Raw genomic sequence first — 22,388 nt, 5'->3', positions numbered from 1 at the left:
TTTTAAAGGAGGGGAAGCAATTCTGAATCCCAGAGAAGTGTAATATCGTCTCTATAAAGGAGCACAGTAACTAGAGATAGCTTTCCAAATTACTGATCCTTCCTTTGGGGGGCCAAGGACAGCGGCCTCACAAGTGATTGCCTGGGCACCCACTGGAAACACCCAGTGGGAATGATCTACATGCCATCTAAGCATTTGCGTGTGGCCCCGTCGCAGTGTAGAGAGGGGTGGTAGGACAGCTCCCTCTCTCTCCGGGAACACGTGCTCCTCTGGCCAAAGCTGGCCACTCTCTTGTTTTCTTCCACAGACTCTTCAGAAAGTGAGCTGGGTTTAGAATTTGTTTGAACGTGTACCTGCAATTGACCAGAAAACTTTTTTACCTCCCAGAACAGTGGTTCTCCAAGTTCTCCGTCTCAGGAGTGATCGAGGGCCCCAAAGAGCTTTTGCTTGTGAATTTCACATTTATCAGTACTTACGTTATTAGAAATTCAAGCCAGGAAAATGTAAAACTATGTGTTTCTTAATCATTAATAAATAATAAACCCAATGTTTACATGTTAGTATAAATAATATTTTTATGAAAAAATAACTTTTTCAAAACAAGAAAATTTAGCAAAAGGAGGGGGAGTGTTTTACACTTTTTTGCAAATCTCTAATGTCTGGCTTAATAGAGAACAGCTGAATTCTCACATATGTGTCCGCAATTCGGTCTGTTGTGAATGTTATTTTCATTGAAGGATACAAAACAAATCTAGCCTTACACAGATATGTAATTGGAAAGGGGAGGTGTATTTAAATAGCTTTTCAGGTAATTGTGGATATTCTTTTTGAATAGTTTGTTAAAAGTTGACAAATGGTAATTTCTTAAAGGTTAGCTGCAGCTGGAACCTGAGACAGTATGAACGACCTCTTGTACTCCGTCTAGTATTATCCACTGGCCTATCTTGTATTTTGAATGGATCATCTATGCATGATTTTGTAATATTGTGTATTGATCGTGTAGAAAATACCTTACTGGTTCACTGAGTTATGAAGTGCTTACAGTTTGTGGCACATTTCATTATACAGTATCAAAACATGACATTAGTTAATATCACTACTGATCTTATAAAAAAAAGTCTTTAAGTCTCGGGAAGTTGACACTCAGGTGGCAAAAGCAAATTTTCCAAAATTCAGATTTTTTGCTTGAAAGTTTAAATCTTATCATTGGCAACAAATACTGTTTTCTTTGTAGTGACATACTCACTTCAATTTTTTAATTCAAATTTTATTTTAAGATAATTATAGATTAACATGTAGTTGTTAAAAAAAATAAAAACAACAGGGAGAGATCCCTGTACCCTTCTCGAAGTTTCTCTCAATGGGAATGTCTCACAATGCTATAGTACAATGTCACAACTGGGTTATCGACAGTGTTACAGTCAAAATACAGAACATTTTCATTAACACAAGGATCTCTCAAGTTGCCTTCAAATAGCCACTCCATTTGCCTATTGTTCCTACCTGCTGTTTAACCCCTAGTGACCATTAATCTGTTCTCTATTTCAGTAATTTTGTCATTTAAAAAAATGCTATAGTAACAGAACCACACAGTATAGAACCTTTGGGCATTGCTTTTTTTTTTTTTTTTTTTTTTTTTAACTCAGCATAATTCTCTGTAGATTCATCCAGGTTGTGTATACACTGGTTTGTTCCTATTTATTGTGAATCCATGGTATGGATTCACCACAGTGTAACCATTCATTGTTGAAGGACATTTGGGTTGTTTCCAGTTTGGGGCTATTACAAATAAAGCTGCTGTAAACATTCATGTATAGGTTTTATAGACACATAAGTCTTCCTTTCTCTGGGATACATGCCCAGGATAGCAATTGCTGGGTTATATGGTAATTGCATGTTTAGTTTTTTAAGACACTGCCAAACTGATTTGCAGAGGGGCTGTACCCTTTTACATGCCCACCAGCAGCATATGAGTAATCCAGTTTCTCTGCATTTTTACCAGCTTTGGGTATTTCACTCTCTCTCTCTCTCTTTTTTAAATAGACTATTCTTTTAGAGTACTTTTAGATTCACAGCAAAATTGAGCAGAAAGTTCAGAGTTCCCATATACCCCTTCCCCCCCCACATTCCCACAGCCTCTCCCACCGTCAGCATCACGAGAGTGGTAAATTTATTTGTTGTCAACAAACCTACACTGTCGAAAGTATGGACTTCAGTCATACTTTAGTGGACTTTAGTCCATATTTTCCATTAGGAGTCACTGTTGGTGTGGTACCTTATATGGGTTTGCACAGATAGATAGTAACATGGATTCACTGATTATAATATCCTACAGAATAGTTTCACCACCTGAAAAATCCTTCTGTGTTCTGCTTATTTGTCCTTCCCTCCACTTAACTTCTGGCAAACATTCATTTTTTTACTGCCTCCAGAGTTTTGCCTTTTCCGGAACGTCATTGAGTTGGAGTCATATAGCATGCAGCCTTTTCAGATTGGTTTCTTTTACTTGTCACTATTTTTATTTTAGCCATTCTGAGAAGTGTGTAGTGATCTCTTGTTGTGGTTTTAATTGGCAATTCCCTAATGACTAATGACATTGAACGTCTATCTCTATCTATCCATTTATCTATAGTGTTTTTGAGTGTATCTCTTTGTGTAGCTTTTATAGTGCTTACTTTATTACAATTTTCATATGTAGAAGTATATAAAAAATATATGGTTATAATTATATATTATATATAGCACGTTATATATAATATATACTTATTTATATATAAATATGTATAACTATACTGAAATGTAATATATAAATTCTATTATATATTATTATATATAAATTATGTGTAAGTATATATAAATGTAATAAATATAATTTATATTTTTAAAATTTATATTTATATACAAAAAAGATGGATACTCAATGGTTAAGCTTTCATAAAGTTAATAATGTTTACTGCTTCATTAGGGACATTCTTAAGCAAAACTGGCTTTAAAATTATGTGTTTAGGGGCACCTGGGTGGCTCAGTCGTTAAGCGGCTGCCTTTGGCTCAGGTCATGATCCCAGTGTCCTGGGATCGAGCCCCGCATCAGGATCCCTGCTCCACAGGAAGCCTGCTTCTCCCTCTCCCACTCCCCCTGCTTGTGTTCCCTCTCTTGCTGTCTCTCCCTCTCTGTCAAATAAATAAATAAAATCTTTAAAAAAATAAAATTATGTGTTTATTTATTGCAAGTGCACAATAGTAAAATTATAATGACTTCCAGTGACAGTTTGGTACCCCGGCCTTGATTTGTGCTAAGACACCAGCAGTTTTACCTATGACTACTTTTTTACCCCAATTTTTTTTATTGTGGTAAAAATTTGTAAACTATAAAATTCTCATGATGCCTGGCTGGCTCAGTCCCTAAAACATATGACTATTAATCTCAGGGTTGTCAGTTCAACCCCCATGCCAGGGCTAGAGTTTACTCTAAAAATAAATAAATATAGGGGCCCCTGGGTGGCTCAGTGGGTTAAGTGTCTGCCTACAGCTCAGGTCATGATCCCAGGATCCTGGGATCGAGTCCCGCATTGGGCTCCTTGCTCAGTGGGGAGCCTGCTTCTCCCTCTCCCTCTGCCTGCCGCTCCCCCTGCTTGTGCTCTCTCTCTCTCTCCTTGTCAAATAAATACATAAAATATTTTTACAAAATAAAAAAATAAATACAGGTGGCACCTGGGTGGCCCAGTCGGTTAAGCATCCAACCCTGGGTTTTGGCTCAGGCTGTGATCTCTGGATTGTGGGACTGAGCCCTGAGTCGAGTCGAGCTCTGTGCTCAGTGGGGAGTCTGCTTGAGATTCTTTCCCTATGCCCTTCCCCCCTACACTCTCTCTCATTCTATCTCTCAAATAAATAAATAATCTTGAAAAAATATATAAATTTAAAAGATTTTATTTATTTATTTGAGAGAAAGAATGAGAGAGAGAAAGCACATGAGTGGGGGGAGGGTCAGAGGGAGAAGCAGACTCCCTGCTGAGCAGGGAGCCCGATGTGGGACTCGATCCCGGGACTCCAGGATCATGACCTGAGCCGAAGGCAGTGGCTTAACCAACTGAGCCACCCAGGCGCCCGAAAAAATATATAAATTTAAAAAAACTATAAAATTCACCATTTAACCATTTTAAAGTGGCATTTAGTACATTTAAAATGTTATACGACCACCACCACTCTCTAGTTCCAGACATTCTCATTACCCCCAAAAGAAAATTATCCACTAAGCAGTTATTCTCCCTTCTCCCCTCAGCCCCTGGCAACCACTCATCTGCTTTCTGTCTTTATGGATTTACCTAGTCTGGACATTTTGTATAAATGGAATCATACAATATGTGACCTTTTGTGTCTGGCTTCTTTCACTTAACATGAGATTTTTAGGGTTCGACCGTGGTATCAGTCCATCCTTCCTTTTTATAGCTGGATAATATTCCGTTGTATGAATATACCACACTTTTTCTCCATTCATCCGTTGATGGGCATTTGGATTGTTTCCACCTTTACCTATTGTGAATAATGTTGCTATGAACCTTTGTTCTCTGCTATGAACCATAGTTTTTGTTTGAACATCTAATTTTTTAAACATTTTTTTTTTATTAAATAATCTCTATGCCTATTGTGGGGCTTGAACTCATGACCCTGAGATCAAGAGTTGCACCCTCCACCAACTGAGCCAGCCAGGTGTCTCTGAACATCTATTTTCAATTCTTTTGGGAATATATCTAGGAGTAACATTGGTGACTCATATGGCAATTCTATGTTTAACTTTTTGGGGAACTGTCATATACTTTGCATGGCAGCTACACCATTCTACATTCCCACCAGCAATGCATGGAGGGGTCCAATTTCTTTACATCCTCATCAGATTTGTTATTTTCCATTTTTATGGTTGTTGTTTTCTTTAAAAGTCATCTCTACACCCAACATGGGGCTTGAACTCATGACCCCTGAGATCAAGAGTCGGATGCTCTACAGACTGAGCCAGCTAGGTGCCCCTATTTTCCATTTTTAAAAATTATAACAATTTAGTGGATACAAGGAGGTATCGCATTATAGACTCACAAATACTTTTGTCCCAGAAGTTTAAATGTCACCATAGAAGAGGCAAATAACATTTTAGTATTAATACGACAATATTTTTATCTCCATGACCCCATGAAAAGATTTGGGAAGTTGTTAGGGGTCTGTGAGCCACCCTTTAAGAAGAGCTGCACAAGTTAAGTGCAGGCAGTAATGGTAGACTTTTCTTTACACAGCTAGTGACTTTATTTATTTATTTTATTATTTTTTTTAAACATTGTATTTATTTATTTGAGAGAGAGTGAGCGAGAAACAGAGAAAGAAGGAGCAGGGGGAAGGGCAAACAGAGAAGGAGAAGCAGACTCCCCGCTGAGCAGGGAGCCCCACATGGGGCTTGATCTGGGGACTCTGGGATCATGACCTGAGCCGAAGGCAGACACTTAACTGACTGAGTCACCCAGACACCCTGGTTAGTGGCATTTTAGATGATTTTTCTTGGCTGCTTGCCTTTCAGAAGGGGCAAAGTTAGGATAGTAGTTAAAGACATGAACTTTTATATCAGATAGACATGGATTTGAATCCTGGCTCAGTAAATAGTTACATAATTTTAGGACACTTGCCTAAAATCTCTGAGCCTCAATTTCCTCAGCCATAAAATAGCTACATATGGGAATTTTTATGTGGTTTAATAACACAATAAGTATAAATTGTTTGGTGCATAGTGGGCACTCAGCAAAGAGTAGCTATGCAAAGTAAGTAGTATTAAAAGTGTGATAAAATTTATTATCTAAACAGGGCAATTTTGAGGGTGAAGAGTGTTGTCAGAAAGGACTATGGACAGGGCACCTGGGTGGCGGAGTCGGTTAAGTGTCTGACTCTTGGTTTCGGCTCAGGTCATGATCTCAGGATCGTGGGACGGAGCCCCACCGCAGGCTCCACGTTCAATGGGGAGTCCACTTGATATTCTCTCCCTTTCCCTCTGCTCCTCCCCCAACTCCCACTCTCTCTCTCTCAAATAAATAAAATATTAAAAAAAAAAAAGAAATGACTATGGACAGCAGGCTTTCCTTGTCTCAGACACACCTGGGATAAAAGAAGTTGTAGGCAGTCCCTTTAGCAACGGAAGAGACAGTGTTGCCCGTGTGCTGCTGGATAAGGATGCAGGCTCTGGACACCACACACTGGTTGTATGACCTTGCACAAACTACTTCATCTCTCTCTGCCCACCTCTGTACTGAGCAACAACAATACTTTTCTCAGAATGTTGTTGCACAAATTAGGCTATGTGATATATGTGAAGCGCTTTAAACAGTTCCTGGTACATCATGAGCACTTTGTAAGCAAGAGCTGCTATTGTTAGAAGAGGAAATGCAAGGGGAGGGAGGGTTAGGAGGCAGGAGGAAGTATCCTGGAGGATAATTGGTTATTTTCAGGAAACTGGCTGGAGTAGTGAAGGGATTAATTCAGAGTAATTTTTGGTAAGCCTCTAATTAGCAATTTTGCATTTGTGTATGTGCTTTTCCTCATAGTCCACGTTCATGGCAGTTTACAATAAAAATCCTGCTTAAGAAAATTCAGCCCTTTAAAGGTTGATCTCGTTGTGGTTTTCTGTGCAGGATCTTGACCATTTGTGTTGCAAGCTTTACTGGTCTCCCAGCTGTGACTACTCCATAATCACAGATTCCTAAATTGAGATGGAGATAATTTTTCAGCATTTTGTATTTTTTAAAAAAATATTTTATTTATTTATTAGAGAGAGAGAGAGCATGCACAAGCAGGGGGAACGACAGGCAGAGGGAGAAGCACGCTCCCCACAGAGCAAGGAGCCCAATGTGGGGACTCGATCCCAGGAACCTGGGATCATGACCTGAGCCGAAGGCAGACACTCAACCAACTGAGCCACCCAGGCATCCTGCATTTTGTACTTTTTATTCTAAGACAAATAGAGGCAATTCTTCCAATTTCTTATATGTGAATATAATCATATTACTCATAGGAAGTATATGAATATATCAGAAAAACAAGGGAATAAACAGGTATATATACACTTTGGTAAAGTGCCATTCATTAATATTGTAGGGGCCCAGGGCAGGCTGCTCCAAACTGTGCCACTTTAGCATAAAGATTATTTTGACTTAAAAGTAATAAACACCCAACAGATGCAGAAAAAACTCTCTGCCTCCCCACTAACTGCCTAAGTTTACACTGGAAGGGAGAGCCTGCGACAGGGACATAAGTATTAACAGAGGCCCCCCTTTGCCGAAGAAACTCATCTGCATAATAGAACAATCTTGTTTTTCCAAATGTCCCCCTTCAACTTGGGCCCCTACCTTTTTCCTTAGCTTCCTGTTGCCTCATTGTCTTTGGAATTTAATGTCCATGTGGACTCCTGAACAAACGTAGGCTGCCTCTTAAATTTGATTTTCTCCTGGTAAACTGTCTCATGCCAATTTGATTCTAAGTCCAGCTGGGAGGTCTTCCTCCCCAACAATACTGTGTAGCTATATTAGGTCCAAATTTTACTTACATATATACACACACGTATATTAATTACGTATTACCTATCATATATTATATATAATCTATCACTGGCTACATAAATGCTCATTTCGGATCAACCCAGCAGGCAGAAATAGGCCCACTGGAGATGGATAGCTCATAAACTTTTGGGACCTTGGAGATCAGCAGGATTGGAAGAAGAATGAACCTTCCTCTTGGAAGAAGGGAACTAACATTTTGTGGGGGGCCTTACTCAAGGCTCTGTGTAAGGTGTTTTATATATTTAATTCTCAAAAGAGTCCTTTGTGATAGGTGATATTATCTGTAAAGGCCACATTTTGGCAAACAGCCTTGAGTAGTGGAATGTAGAAAGGGCCCACAGGGACACCCCACCCCACCCCACCCCTGCCCCCCACCCGCCCCAGGCAGCCCAACGCTGACAGGCCCGGCCCCACCCACTGCCTGGGGCAGACAGCTTCTCCTCAGCTCCCTGGCGGTGCAGTCAGTCAACTTCCATCTCTTTTGTTCTGCCTCAGGTGAATTCTTGTCACCACCCCCACCAGCTTTCACCTCTTATCATCCCACATTGGAGCCTTCATCTGATCAAGACACCCCCAATTTTTTTTAGAGTTTGTTATTATTTTTTTTAAGATTATTTATTTATTTGAGGGAGAGAGAGTGAGAGAGAGAGCACAAGCAGGGGGGAGGAGGGAAGGAGAGGGAGAAACAGATTCCCCGCTGAGCAGGGAGATCCATGTGGGGCTCGATCCCAAGACCCTGGGATCACGACCTGAGCCAAAGGCTTAACCGACTGAGCCACCCAGTTGCCTGAGATATCCCCATTTAGACACCACATTGTCCTTATTTGGCAGAGAAGAAATATCACTTCTAGAATTAGGTCAACTGGGCTTCAACTTGTGCTTCCCTTCTGCTGTGTACATGGGGTACCACAGGTGGCTGGCTGTACCTCAGGAGTGGTCGATGGTACATCTAATCTATCTTTTAAGTTCTGTATCTAATAGAGAAACTGCATGGAAATCTTTAAGGTTGTCAACTATTGAGCAGAGCCAAACCAAATCAACCATCTACCCTCAGAACAGACAGAAAAGAAATTCTACTGGGAAGTGTGTCGTGATGTAATGATTGACAATAAAGAAATACATATTTGGTCTTCCTCTGGTTCCTGCCACAGAGCTCCTAAAATCCCTGGAATTTCCTAAATGATGAAAATAGGAAAGGGGTCTTTTGCTCTGTTAATGAGGTGATTTTGGAAAATAAGGGTAGGCGCTGGTTGCCAGGGGAACTAACCAAGATTAGGTGGGAGTTTCAGTCCTATTCTGGCTTCTGGGCATGGCGGGGGTCGAATCAGTCACCAGTGGCCAATGACTTCATCAGTCATGCTTATGTGATGAAGCCTCCATACAAACCCCAAAGGATGGGGTTTGGAGAGCTTACCGGCTGGTGAACATGTGGAGGTGGGGGGAGACTGGTGGGCTCAGGGAGCATGGAAGCTCCGGGCCCCTTCCCCACACCTTGCTTTATGCTCTATGCATCTCTTCCATCTGGTTGTTCCTGACTGATGTTCTTTCATAATAAACTGGTAATCTAGTAAGTAAGATGTTTGAGTTCTGTGAGCAGCTCTAGCAAATTAATCAAACTTCAGGAGGGCGTCGTCGGAACCTCTTGCCTATGGCCAGGTAGATAGTGTTGGAATTGAGTTGAACAGTAGGACGGTATCAGATAATTGCTTGGTGGTGTGGGGACACCCTCCCCACCCCCTACATAGCAAAATTAGGAGCAGAATCATTAGTTTGGAAATATGAGGTAAAAATCTGACGCGAAATTTGACTGAGACTACAGAGAGTCTCCTCAGATTGAGGAATTTGCTTTACCAAGGAATGCATTCGACTTGCCAATCCAAGGTCAAGGCCTCAGACCTGAGGCCTTTGTCATCTCTGCTTCTCACGGCTCTTGACCTCCTTAAGACTTCAGATCTGGGTTCCAGGTTCTAAAGTTCAGTGAGCCCTTTTGTCCCAGAGCTGATGACCATAGCAGCTTCTGAAAGAATACCTTGAGATCTTCCTCCTTCCTCTACGCCCAGTGTGCTGCTTGAACTCACAACCCTGAGATCAAGAGTTGCATGTTCTACTGACCGAGCCAGCCAGGCGCCCCTCCTCTTTAATTTTTTTTTTAAAAGATTTTATTTATTTATTTGACAGAGAGACAGACAGCGAGAGCAGGAACACAAGCAGGGGGAGTGGGAGAGGGAGAAGCAGGCTTCCCGCGGAGCAGGGAGCCCGATGCGGGGCTCGATCCCAGGACCCTGGGATCATGACCTGAGCGGAAGGCAGCTGGTTAATGACTGAGCCACCCAGGCGCCCCCTCCTCTTTCATTTTTTAAGTGATGAGGTTCTTTAGATGTGTTCCAGCAACTACATTAAGATGTCTAAACTGTAAGGAGAAGCTTTAAAAAAAGGAATCTTGTGCATCTTTCATAAACTACCTCAAGTGTGTATAGTCCAGTGTTGAGTTAGCTATGTGGGGTTTTTAAAATTTTCCTTTTCTAAGTATTTTCAAATATGACATGATCTTTGTGGGTTTACTTGCGTTCTTACTCTAAGGATGACAATAAAAAGATTTAACTTTTTGTCATCATCTTCTGATAATTGCATAACAAATGAAACAAAAGTCATTCCCAAGTCCTCAAGAACTTACCTTTCCTGGGTGATGTCCCTTCTCTGGGCCATGACTCAGTCACCATAAACCTTAATGATGGTGACCTGTTACACCCTAAAGCAGCTCAGATTATGAAACATTTCTTTTTAGCTGGAGCCTTGGAAAGCTAGCTCGCGGCCCTGGTAACACGTGAGCCGTTAAGGCCGCCGGACTGTCAGCCACGTGCGGTCAAGGCTTCTTATCTGTCACCTTTACTCACAGACACACCCTCCTCACAAGGCAGTTCTTGGCTTCCAGAGTTTTGCAGTAGTTTATGAATTAATTTTCAGTCTTTCTGGAAGCTCTGAGCCAATAATAGGATACTATACAAAATGAAGTTAATATCAGAAAAGGGCCGAATACATGTCTCTCCTTGGAAGCTCTGACAGTCCCAAGAAACTTATATATTTTCTACTCTTTTTTTTTTTCTACTCTTAATCTTTTGTCCAATTTGTGTCTTCTTTTGCCTGCTGCTGCCTCTCTGTGTCTTTCTTTCTTCAGGTTACTGCTTCTTGGGCCATTTATAATGACAATAGGAGAAGGAACAGGGAAAAGAAAAGCTAAAGAATGGGTGGCTCTGAGTGACAGAATGGGAGTATTTTCTAAGATAATGCTCTGAGACCCCACTGACTCATCATCACATGGAGCTTCCTGCTCAGCAGGGAGTCTGCTTCTCCCTCTGCCCCTACCCCTGCTTGTGCTCTCTCTCTCTCTCAAATAAATAATTAAAATCTTTAAAAAAAAAAAACTACCATCAGAATTTTTGAATGGCAACTGAGGCTTGTTTTCTTTTTTTTTAATTTTATTTTTAAGTAATCTCTACAACCAACTACCAACTTACAAGTAGCCTACAAAAAGGACTCCCATCCCCCCCATTCGTGGGCTGCATTATAGACTTCACGTAGAGAAAGTAGGTAATGCCCCCCCCCACCCAATTTGGTGATTCCAGAGGTATGTCCTAAATAGTTATTCTTTAGAGATCTTTTTCTTATTTATTAAAAGAAATGAAAAACTGCTGCTCTGTTCAGCATTTGAATTTCTAATAGTTAATCACATATTGTTCTATTTGATCTTAAAAATTGTAGAAATGATTAAAATGCTAAATTTAGGGGCGCCTGGGTGGCTCAGTTGGTTAAGCGACTGCTTTCGGCTCAGGTCATGATCCTGGAGTCCCGGGATCGAGTCCCGCATCGGGCTCCCTGCTCAGCAGGGAGTCTGCTTCTCCCTCCGACCCTCTTCCCTCTCGTGCTTTCTATCTCTCATTCTCTCTCTCTCTCAAATAAATAAATAAAATCTTTAAAAAAATAAAATGCTAAATTTAAGAGTAGAGATAGTCTTAAATTTTTTTTCCCCTTAGGTAAACTTTATACCCAATGTGGGGCTTGAACTCACAATTCCAAGATCAAGAGTTACATGCTCTAATGACTGAGCCAGCCAAGCCCCCCAGAGATAGTCTTATTAAAAAGAAAAACAAGGGGCACCTGGCTGGCCCAGTCAGAAGAGCATGTGACTCTTGATTTTGGGGTTGGGAGTTTGAGCCCCACATTGGGTGTAGAGATTACTAAAAAATGAATAAACTTTAAAAAAAATGAACAAAATGTGCCTTTTTTTTCCCAAAGATTTTATTTGACAGAGAGACACAGTGAGAGAGGGAACACAAGCAGGGGGAGTGGGAGAGGGAGAGCAGGGAGCCTGATGTGGGGCTCGATCCCAGGACCCTAGGACCCTAGGACCCTGGGACCATGATCTGAGCCGAAAGCAGACGCTTAATGACTGAGCCACCCAGGCATGCCTAAAATGTGCCTTTAAAAAAAAAGAGGGGGCACTTGACTGGCTCAGTCAGTGGAGCATGTGAGTCTTGATCTCTGGGTTGGAGTTCGAGCCCTATGTTGGGTGTAGAGATTACTTAAAAATAAAATCTTTACAAAATAGTAAAAATAAAATTAAAAAAAAAAAGAAAACAAGCCTCAGTTGCCATTCAAAAATTCTGATGGTGGTTTTTTTTTTTTTAAGATTTTATTTATTTATTTGAGAGAGAGAGAGAGAGCACAAGCAGGGGTAGGGGCAGAGGGAGAAACAGACTCCCTGCTGAGCAGGGAGCTCAATGCAGGGCTCAATCCAGAAACCCTGTGATCATGACCTGAGCTGAAAGCAGATGCTTAACCGACTAAGCTACCCAGGCGCCCCAGACTTCCGATGATAGTTGAGAAGGAAAAACAAATTATAAAAGAAATAAAGAAATAAACATTTTAATTTTGTAGGTTTTATGAGTTTATTGTTGGAAAATTCAAAGGACTCTATCAAAAATTATCAGAGGTAATAAGTTCTTATAATTATATATTTAAATAAGTATGCAAGATTATTTGTACATGGGAATGCTATAATGCTAAAATATACAACAAAAATGAAATGATAATTTGGATTCTGTACCCAATTCCAATCTGTGTGTGTGTGTGGTTGTGTGTGTGTGTGTATAGGGATGGGGGATTGCACACACAAATAAGCAATTCTCAAGACATCAGCTGGTGTCCTAGAGTTCAACTCAGTTTCAAACTGTCTACCCAGAGACAGCACCAGATTCCACAGGTTAAAAGCTCAGTCCTACAAGACTGCCCCTCATCCCCCAAGTCAGATGCCTGTTGCAAGCCCAGGTTAATACTTGTGCTTCCCGCTGAGGGGCTGTCGATTGGGGGTTCCCATACCTCCACTCCAGACTTGGGTTTGATTAACTTGCTAGCGTGGCTCACAGAACTCAAAGAAATATTTTATTTACCCGATTACTGGTTTATTATAAAATAATATAACTCAGGAACAGCCAGATAGAAGAAATGTAAAAAGGCAAGGTATGTGGGAAGAGGCGTGGAGCATCCCTGCCTTCTCTGGGCATGTTACTCTCTCTGTACCAGGTTCACCAACCCAGAAGCTCTGCAAACCATGTCATTCTGGGTTTCTTTGGAGGCTCCATTACATAGGCATGATTGATTAAATCACTGCCAGTGATGGTTTAACTCAAATTCCAACACCTCGCCCTTCCCTGGAAGTGGGGAGAGAGGTGGGACTGAAGGTCCCAACACTCTAATCACACGATCGTTCCCCGTACAACAAGTCCCCATCCTTAGGTGCTTTTCAAAAGTCACCTCAGTAACATAAACCCAGCTGTGGTGGAAAGGGACTCAGAAATAAGACATCCATCTCACCATGACGGCTCTAAAGCAATTTCAAGAACTGAGGACAAAAACCAAATATTATGACAAAAATCACACCTGTTCCTCTTATCAGCTCAGGAAATTCCAACAGTCTTGGGTGCTCTGAGTCATGAACCATAGACAAAGACCAAATATAATGAGAAATATATTTTGGTCATTCAGATGATTTCTTATGAATCATATTATCACTGATTCCTTTTTTTTTGTTTGTGCAAATATTGAATTATTGATAATTAACTCAAGACACACAACATTTATAAAATCATAAGATTGTAACAGGCAAAATAAAAGGACAAGAATAAATGTACAGATGTATAATATTCCCAGTTGAGAATTTTAAATACAGAAGACAAATAATTCCTAACTGAATGTAATACATAGGTTTATGCATCATTCATACATTATCAGTGGAAGTTATAACAGAATAGAAAATAGAACTTGACAATTTGATAGTCACCTGGAGGACCAAAGAACTCAATATGAATTTATAAATATGTATATATTTACATAAAATTGTTCTGTCATATTTGAAACATTTTAGAAAGTAATAAAAACCAAAACATTATAGTACTGGGTTAAAAGAAGATAAATTGCCCAGGGGATTCTATTCCATTGTTCATATATTATAAAATTAATGTATGGTGAAACAGAAGCAAAATGACAACTGGGGAGAGAGGTTGGGGAGGGGGGGCTTGGTAATTCTGCTCTCAGCTTGCCTCTCTGCTTCCCTGTCTCCACGCCTGAGCTCCTGCCATTCACTTGGCTAAGTGGGTTCCGGGCCTGCCAGGTCTCTCTCTTCTCTATCCGCACATCATTGTGTTGCTATATCTGGTATCTGGCCAGAAAGTGGTATTATCTTAGGTTTTGGGGTCAGGCTTTAGTTGGGACATCCAAGTTGCATGCTCTAGCTCAGCTTCATCACATGGAGACACTGGGAGTATCGGACATGAACTCACTTCTATCAAAGCAGTGCTTCCTGACCTACAATTTCTTTTTTCTTTTTCTTTTTTTAAAGATTTTATTTATTTATTTGACAGAGAGAGACACAATGAGAGCAGGAACACAAGCAGGGGGAGTGGGAGAGGGAGAAGCAGGCCTCCCGCCAAGCAGGGAGCCCGATGCGGGGCTCGATCCCAGGACCCTGGGATCATGACCTGAGCCGAAGGCAGATGCTTAACGACTGAGCCACCCAGGCGCCCCCTGACCTACAATTTCTTGGAGCAGTTTTCCGATTTCCTAAGTTCTTGTCCCAAGTTTCTTGGGACACTGTGGTAGAAGGGAAGGTTTGGATGGATATGGCTGATAAAGGTGGATCTGACTGTAATACAATATAAACTCTCTGCAAATTCTTCCCAAATTATTGCTAAAGAAAGATTATTGTGGCAACTGGATATCAGGATAGGGAAAAATTAATTTAAATTTATATTTATTCTATATACTGCAATGAATTTGAAACTGTTCAGAGGCCTAAACATTAAAAAGTACATGAAAAACTAGAAGAAAACAGACTAGCATATGACGTGCCATGCCCTAGCCTGGGCAATAAAATATGAAGTCAGATTAAGAGTCACCTCAACATAATAAAGGCCAGACATATATGGCAAACCCACAGCTAACCCATTCAATGGGGAAAGATGGAAAGCTTTTCCTGTAAGATCAGGAACAAGACAAGGGTGCCCACTCTCACCACTCCTATTCAACATAGTACTGGAAGTCCTAGCCTGAGCAGTCATGCAAGAGAAAGAACTAAAAGGCATGCACATCAGGAAGGAAGAAGTAAAATTGTCTCTGTTTGCAGACGATGTGATCCTATTTATAGAAAATCCTAAAGATTCCACCAAAAAAACCTTTTAGAACTAATAAATGAATTTGGTAAAGTTGCAGGATACAAAATTAAGATACAGAAATCAGTTGAGGGGCGCCTGTACTCTCTCTGCTTGTACTCTCTCTCTCTCTCTGTCAAATAAATAAATCAAATCTTAAAAAAAAAGAAATCATTGAGTTTCTATACACTAACAACGAAATATCTGAGAAAACTGAAAAAAAAACAAAACCAAAAAAAACAATCCTATTTATAACAGCATCAAAAACAATAAAGTCCTTGGGAATAAATTTAACCAAAGAGGTAAAAGATTTGTATACTGAAAACACTAAGACTTGGTTTAAAAAAATTGAAGAAGACACAGATAAATGGAAAGATATTTAGTGTCCATGGATCAGAAGAACTAAAATTGTTCAAATGTGCCTAGCACTCAAATCCATCCAGAGATCCAACGTAATCCCTGTCAAAATTCCAGTCACGTATTTTACAGAAATAGAAAAAAAAAATCCTAACATTCATATAGGATCACAAAAGACTGTAAATTGCCAAGGCAAGCATGAGGAAGAACAACAACACTGGAAGCATCACACTTTCTCTTTCCAATGACATGATAAGACTATAGTAATCAAAACAGTCTGATGCTGTCATCAAAACACTAATATTTGATATGGTAGTCAAGAATACTCAATGGGGAAAGAATAGTCTCATCAGTAAATGGTGCTGGGAAAACTAGATAATCACATGCAAAATGATAAAATTAACCCCCTATCTTACACCATGCACAAATATTAACTCAAAATGCACTAAAGACTTAAAAGTAAACCCTGAGGGACGCCTGGGTGGCTCAGTTGTTAAGCACCTGCCTTCGGCTCAGGTCATGATCCCAGGGTCCTGGGATCGAGCTGCACATCAGGCTCCCTGCTCAGTGGGAAGCCTGCTTCTCCCTCTTCCACTCCCCCTGCTTGTGTTCCCTCTCTTGCTGTGTCTCTCTCTGTCAAATAAATAAATAAAATCTTAAAAAAAAAGGTAAAACCTGAAACTATAAAAAACTCCTACTAGAAAATATGGGGAAAAGTGTTTTTGATAGTGGTTGCAACAAGTTTTTGGACCTAATACCAAAATCACAGACAACAAAGACAAAAATAAATGAGTGGGATCATACCAAACTAAAGAGCTTCTGCACAGTAAGAGAAACAATCAATGAAAAGCAAGGCAACCTATGAAATGGGAGAAAATATTTGTAAACTATCTAATAAGGGGTTAATATTCAAAACGTATAAGGAAATCATACAACCCAATAGCAAAAAAAAATGAGATTAAAAAATGGGCAGAGGGCCCGAATAGACATTTTTCTAAAGAAGACATGCAAATGACCAAAAGGTACACAAAAAGATGTTCAATATCACTAATCATCAGAGAAACGCTATCTCTTTTGTGCACTGTTGCTGGGAATGTCAATCAGCGCAGCCACTCCGGAAAACAGTATGGAGGTTCCTCAAAAAATTAAAAATAGAGCTACCATGTGATCCAACAATCCTGCTTCTGGATGTATATCCAAAGGAGATGAGATCAGGATCTTAAAAAATATATCTGCACTCCCATATTTATTGCAGCATTATTCATAATGCCAACATCTGGAAACACCAAAGTATGGAAATGAATGGATAAAGAAGATAACGTGATGGTGGTCAAAGGATACAAACCTCCAGTTATAAGATGAATAAGTCCTGGGAATATAAGGTACAGCACAGTGATTATAGTTAACAATACCGTATTATAATACTTCAAGGTTGCTAAGAGAGTAGATCTTAAATGTTCTCATCACACACAGAAAAATGGTAATTATGTAAAATTATGGAGGTGTTAACTAACTTTATTGTGGTAAACATTTGGCAGTATATACGTGCATGAAATCCTCACATCGTATACCTTAAACTTACACAATGTGACATGTCAGTTATATCTCAATAAAACTGGGAAGAAAGTAAAAGGAGAAAAGTAATAAATTGTATTTTTCCATCTTTTGCCTCCATTTGCTTCTGTGGGACCTCCCACCACTTCTAAGGCCTCCACAATAGTTTTTGAGAATTTCCAGAGGCTTTCTCACGTGAACTCAGCTGCATATGGCATCCATCACTCAGCCTTTCCTGCTCCAGCTCCCACCGGTGTTTCTTCTGCTCTTATGGGTTGGATTATGTCCCCCAACCTTCATATGTTGATGTCCTAACATCCAGTCCCCCAGAATATGACTGTATTTGGAAACAGAGTGTTCGTAGATGTAATTTGTTAGGATGAGGTCATACTGGAGTAGAGTGGGCCCCTGAATCCAATATGACTGGTGTCCTTACAAAAAGTGGAAATTTGGACATAGACATGCACACAGGGAGAATGTCACATGAAGATGAAAGCCAGATCCGGGTGATGCTTCTCCACACCAAGGAACACCAAAGATTGCCGTAAGCTCCCCAAGGGAGAGGCATGGGACAGATTCTCTCTCATAACCCTCAGAAGGAAACAACCTGCACCTTGCTCCTGGAATTCTAGCCTCCAGACCTGTGAGACAATATATTTCTGTTATTTCAGCCACCCAAGTTTGAGGTACTTTATTACATCAGTTCTAGGCAACTGATACACTTGACAAGTGCTTTCTGGAATCTAAGCCCTGTTAAGGCAGACACCAAATGTGCCTTGTTTGTCATTGTGCTCCGCAGGTTTAGCCTGGAGGCTGACCCACTGTGCACAGTCATTCTTTACTGAGTGAAAGCCTAAGTCCCTGCTAGTACTGCTCATGCCCACAGACGCTGGTGGGGCGGGGCGGCTGTGTCCTGTCCTGTCATGTGCTGAGCGGGACACTGCTGTTGGGAGGGTGCCCTTTCACCTGCTGTTGGGAGGGTGTCCTTTCATGGAGTCTTGCTGCTGAGCTATGCTGGAGCTGGCCCGTGTTCTCTGAAACCACGCTAGACTGCGAGGCAGTGTTCCTGGTGTTGTGTAGGGATCTTATGTAGGGATCATTCTTTGGGTCTGTCCTTTGCATTTCGGTTTTCCTAGCGTTTTGCTATGAATCCGTGAGAGTGTCCCAGAGAAAAAATATTGGACTTACTCATGACGTGCAGAACTCAAAATACCACCTCGCCTCCAAGAAACCTGGTATTGTTTCTTTTTTAACCAATCATGGAGCCTGCTCGCTTCCCCCTTATGGTGCTCTCTCGGCAAGTGCCTTGGTGGCCATCGGTGCCAGTCTCTTGGTTGGCCCATCCCACCTGCCCTCTAGACTTGTCTGTTATATCGGATTCTACCTACGAGGACTGTGTCAGTGAAGCGGTGGTCCCAACTCACATTTCAGCTCCCAGGGGCGTCCGTGTGTGTTGGTAGGACACTGGAACTTACGTTTATACATTCACCAAGAACCTGTTTTCAATGTCTACTACCGAAGGCAACTGCGCAATCCATTTCCTCCATCCATTCATTCATTCAACAAACAGTTTCACATTGAAAAGCGTTGGTTCTTAAAATGGCAAGCTTCATCACCTAGATAGCTCATTTCCAGAGGGCAGTGAATGGATAGTACTCTTGGACCTCAATGTCCTAGAAATAGGCTATGTTAACTGAGGCACTAATTTCATTGGCCTGTATCTGAATTTAGAGTCTTACAAAATGCCTATGTAACTCACCCTACGACGTGACGCAATGCTTGCTGAGACTTATGGAAAACATCCAGTATTCTTACCCACGGAGTTCTCATTGGTATCGTTTTACCAGCAGCCCCTGTCTGTCTTTTTTTTGACAGCAAACCGAAACCGAAAGAGAAGGAAATCAGAAAGAAAAGGCATATATCTGTAGAAATATGGGTTATTGCTATCCTTTGAAAAAATTTAACCTAAAAATTCGATGTTTCTCCTTCTGTTCAAATCCAATTGTCCATCTGCTCCGCATTCCTTGCTTCCCCGTGGCTCACTTTGCACCTTTTCCAGGGCTCATTCACACTTGTCATTCAGTCGTCTGTCCTTCCGAATCAGCGGCAGCCACAGTCTAATTTAACAGCGAGATGACAGGCTGTTCCTCTGGCTTTAATGTAGGCTAATTTGAACAATCTGCAGTCCTCTGTTTATTTTATTTTAATTTTCAGCCTTCTGCGGATGCTGTCTTCAGGCCCAGCAGACGACATTTTTGTTTCTAAGCTCAGTGCAGCAGATGCTCTGTTGGTTTTCCCATAGAGAAGGCAACCAGGAAGGCTAGAAGCATGACCGTTTTGGGGGACTGGTGGAGCTCGCACCGGCAGAGCATGTTTCTGTGACAGCAGGGCACCTTTCTCTGACCTTGTTTCCATTTTGATACTGGAAACACGAGCGAAGAGAGGCACGATCTTTTTTTTTTTTTTTTAAGATTTTATTTATTTATTTATTTGACAGAGAGAGCGAGAGAGCACAAGCAGGGGGAGCAGTAGAAGGAGAGGGAGAAGCAGGCTCCCCCCTGAGCAAGGAGCCCGATGCGGGGCTCGATCCCAGGACCCTGGGATCACGACCCGAGCCGAAGGCGGATGCTTAACCGTCTGAGCCACCCAGGCGCCCCAAGAGAGGCACGATCTTTTAAAATATGGGACGTTTGCATGAAAATATTCTGGAACCCATGGCAGGATACGAGGTTTTAGGATGCAGGAGGTTCCGATTCAGCTTTACATTCCTAGCCTTTCCCTCCTCCCCCCCCCCCCACCCCGTTCCACAGTCTCAGGACTACACAGGAAATATCTGTGGAATTGAATTGAATAGATTAGTACAATCAAAGACATGGTAAAAGACAACCACACTTCAAAGAATTATTTTTTAGACAGAAGCTTTGAAGTAGAGACAATATCTCATTTGGATCATTGTTATTAGCTTGTTAGGCCTAAATAATATTTAGGGTACTTTTTTCACTTGCCTATTAATTGTGCCATTTTTCCTCTTCTCAGATTGTCAGTCCTTCCATTTGACACAAAATGTTAGGAAATGAGCAAAACACATCATCCCAGATTTTAATTTTTCATGACATTTGAACGAAAAAAACCATAAACTTAGAGCAAAAAGACAACACCCGTCTATAATCCAGAATGCATTTTATTTTCTTACATTGTATTCTTTATTGTTTAAAAATTATATTCTTATAGTTTGATATCTGTGCAGACTTAGCCTGGGTTTCGTGGTTGTCCTAAGCCTTGGTTCTGCCTCATCTGAGGCATCAGGGCATGGGGAGGGCGGGTCGGTGAGGATGGAATGAGCATTCTGTAAACCTGACTGTGGCACAATACTGGATATTGATGGACTGAGGGCTAATATGGGTGCAGGAAAAGCGGGTGGAATATGAAGTTTCAAGAAAGCAAAAGGGGCCTGATTTGAGAAAATTCTGTGAATTTACCATTCATTCATCAACAATATTTTTGAGCATATTATTCCAGGCACTGGGGCTTCAGCAAGCAATAAAACAAAGTCTGGCTTTCTTTGAGCTTATAGGCGATGCCTAAACCAACAAGAAAGACAGATTTTGACAAATGTTAGGCAAAGGTTAGAGAAAAGTGAGTGATTGACCTGGTGGCTACGCTATTTAGGATATCTGGTTAAGTCTCTTGAAGGTGACGATTAAGTGGAAATCCGAATATGTCACAGCACCAAATGTGGAAGGTACTAAGGAATACTTGGAAGCAGGTATTCTTCAGGAATTTTTTTTTTTAAGATTTTATTTATGGGCACCTGGGTGGCTCAGTTGGTTAAGCGACTGCCTTCGGCTCAGGTCATGATCCTGGAGTCCCTGGATCGAGTCCCGTATCGGGCTCCCTGCTCGGCAGGGAGTCTGACACAGGGCTGGTCCCAGGACCCTGAGATCATGACCTGAGCTGAAGGCAGACGCTTAACCCACTGAACTCCCCAGGTGCCCTAGGAATACTTTCTAATGAGTCCTTATGACCATTCGAGGGAAGTGTTGAAAGCTAAAGTCGTGCTCTTGAAAACTTCACCACCATTCTCACCTGTGTGGTATCTTTCTCCTCTGAATCTCCTTTCTGCTACCTCCTGGGGCTACCCTCTCAACATTCTATTTAGACGTCTGTCATAGAGCCTAGGGCACGCTGAGGCACTGATTTCTTTACATGTGTATCCTCTTATTTTTCCCTGTACACCTCTTGAGGACAAGCTTTGTGTCTTCCCCTTTTCATCTGTGGCTGCCAGTCCCTGGCATGGAGTAAGTACTTAATAATTGCATATTCAATCACTATATTCTTCTCATCTCCACAGCTAGATAGAAAGGCAGACCGTGAATCCCGTGTATTTTTTTTATATATATAGTGTTTTATTTATTTAAGTAATCTCTACACCCAATGTGGGGCTCAAACTCATGACCCTGAGATCAAGAGTCGCGTGCTCTATCGACTAAGCCAGCGAGGCGCCCTCACATGTGTTTTTGACGCCCCCCCCCCCGGCAAGCTCCCAGCAGCTGGAGACTTGTCGTAAGTAGTGGGGCAAGATTTGCCAATTGCAGGTCCTTAGATGCAAGCACTTGAAATCCTTGCTTAAACCCCACTTGGCTTTTGAGTCTTTGCTCAAAGGGTAAAGTGGAAGATGGGGAACAATGTAGGCAAGAGGGAGATTTAGACAATAGTCCACTCTTTAAGGGTGTTTGTTGGATTTTTGACTAGATCGACTTAGGGCTAGATAAAGGGGGAGAGGTAAGGAGATAAGTGGGGAATTTGGGGAAGGGGATTGATATATTGGACACAGGATATTTGTTACAAAGGTCAAATGATACTCTCAAGGATAAAAAATGTTTCTAATAAAAGGCAAGCACATTTTTATACAAGAAAATGATGACACCGTAATTGTGCTAGTTTGGCTTTTTGTTTTCTTGCTAATATTACATCACCGAGTCACACAAGCGTGGTGAGGAGGGGACAATAAAAATAAGTTATCAATGCACTATTAACTCAGCGTGCTCTTACCTATTAATAAGACATTGATGTCTCCTCTTATGCGTGTCCCATCGAGAAGCACTTTCTCATTACATCCAAGCGGCATACACAAAATGGCTTTTCTAATATACTCATGCCTGTGGATGCTTGGTGCTAAAGACTTGTT

This window comes from Callorhinus ursinus, unplaced genomic scaffold (genome assembly GCF_003265705.2).
Source record: "Callorhinus ursinus isolate GAN/ISIS: 27379988/994484 unplaced genomic scaffold, GSC_fseal_2.0 scaffold11, whole genome shotgun sequence".
Classification (NCBI taxonomy): domain Eukaryota; kingdom Metazoa; phylum Chordata; class Mammalia; order Carnivora; family Otariidae; genus Callorhinus; species Callorhinus ursinus.
Note: the sequence above shows the minus strand (reverse complement) of the source record.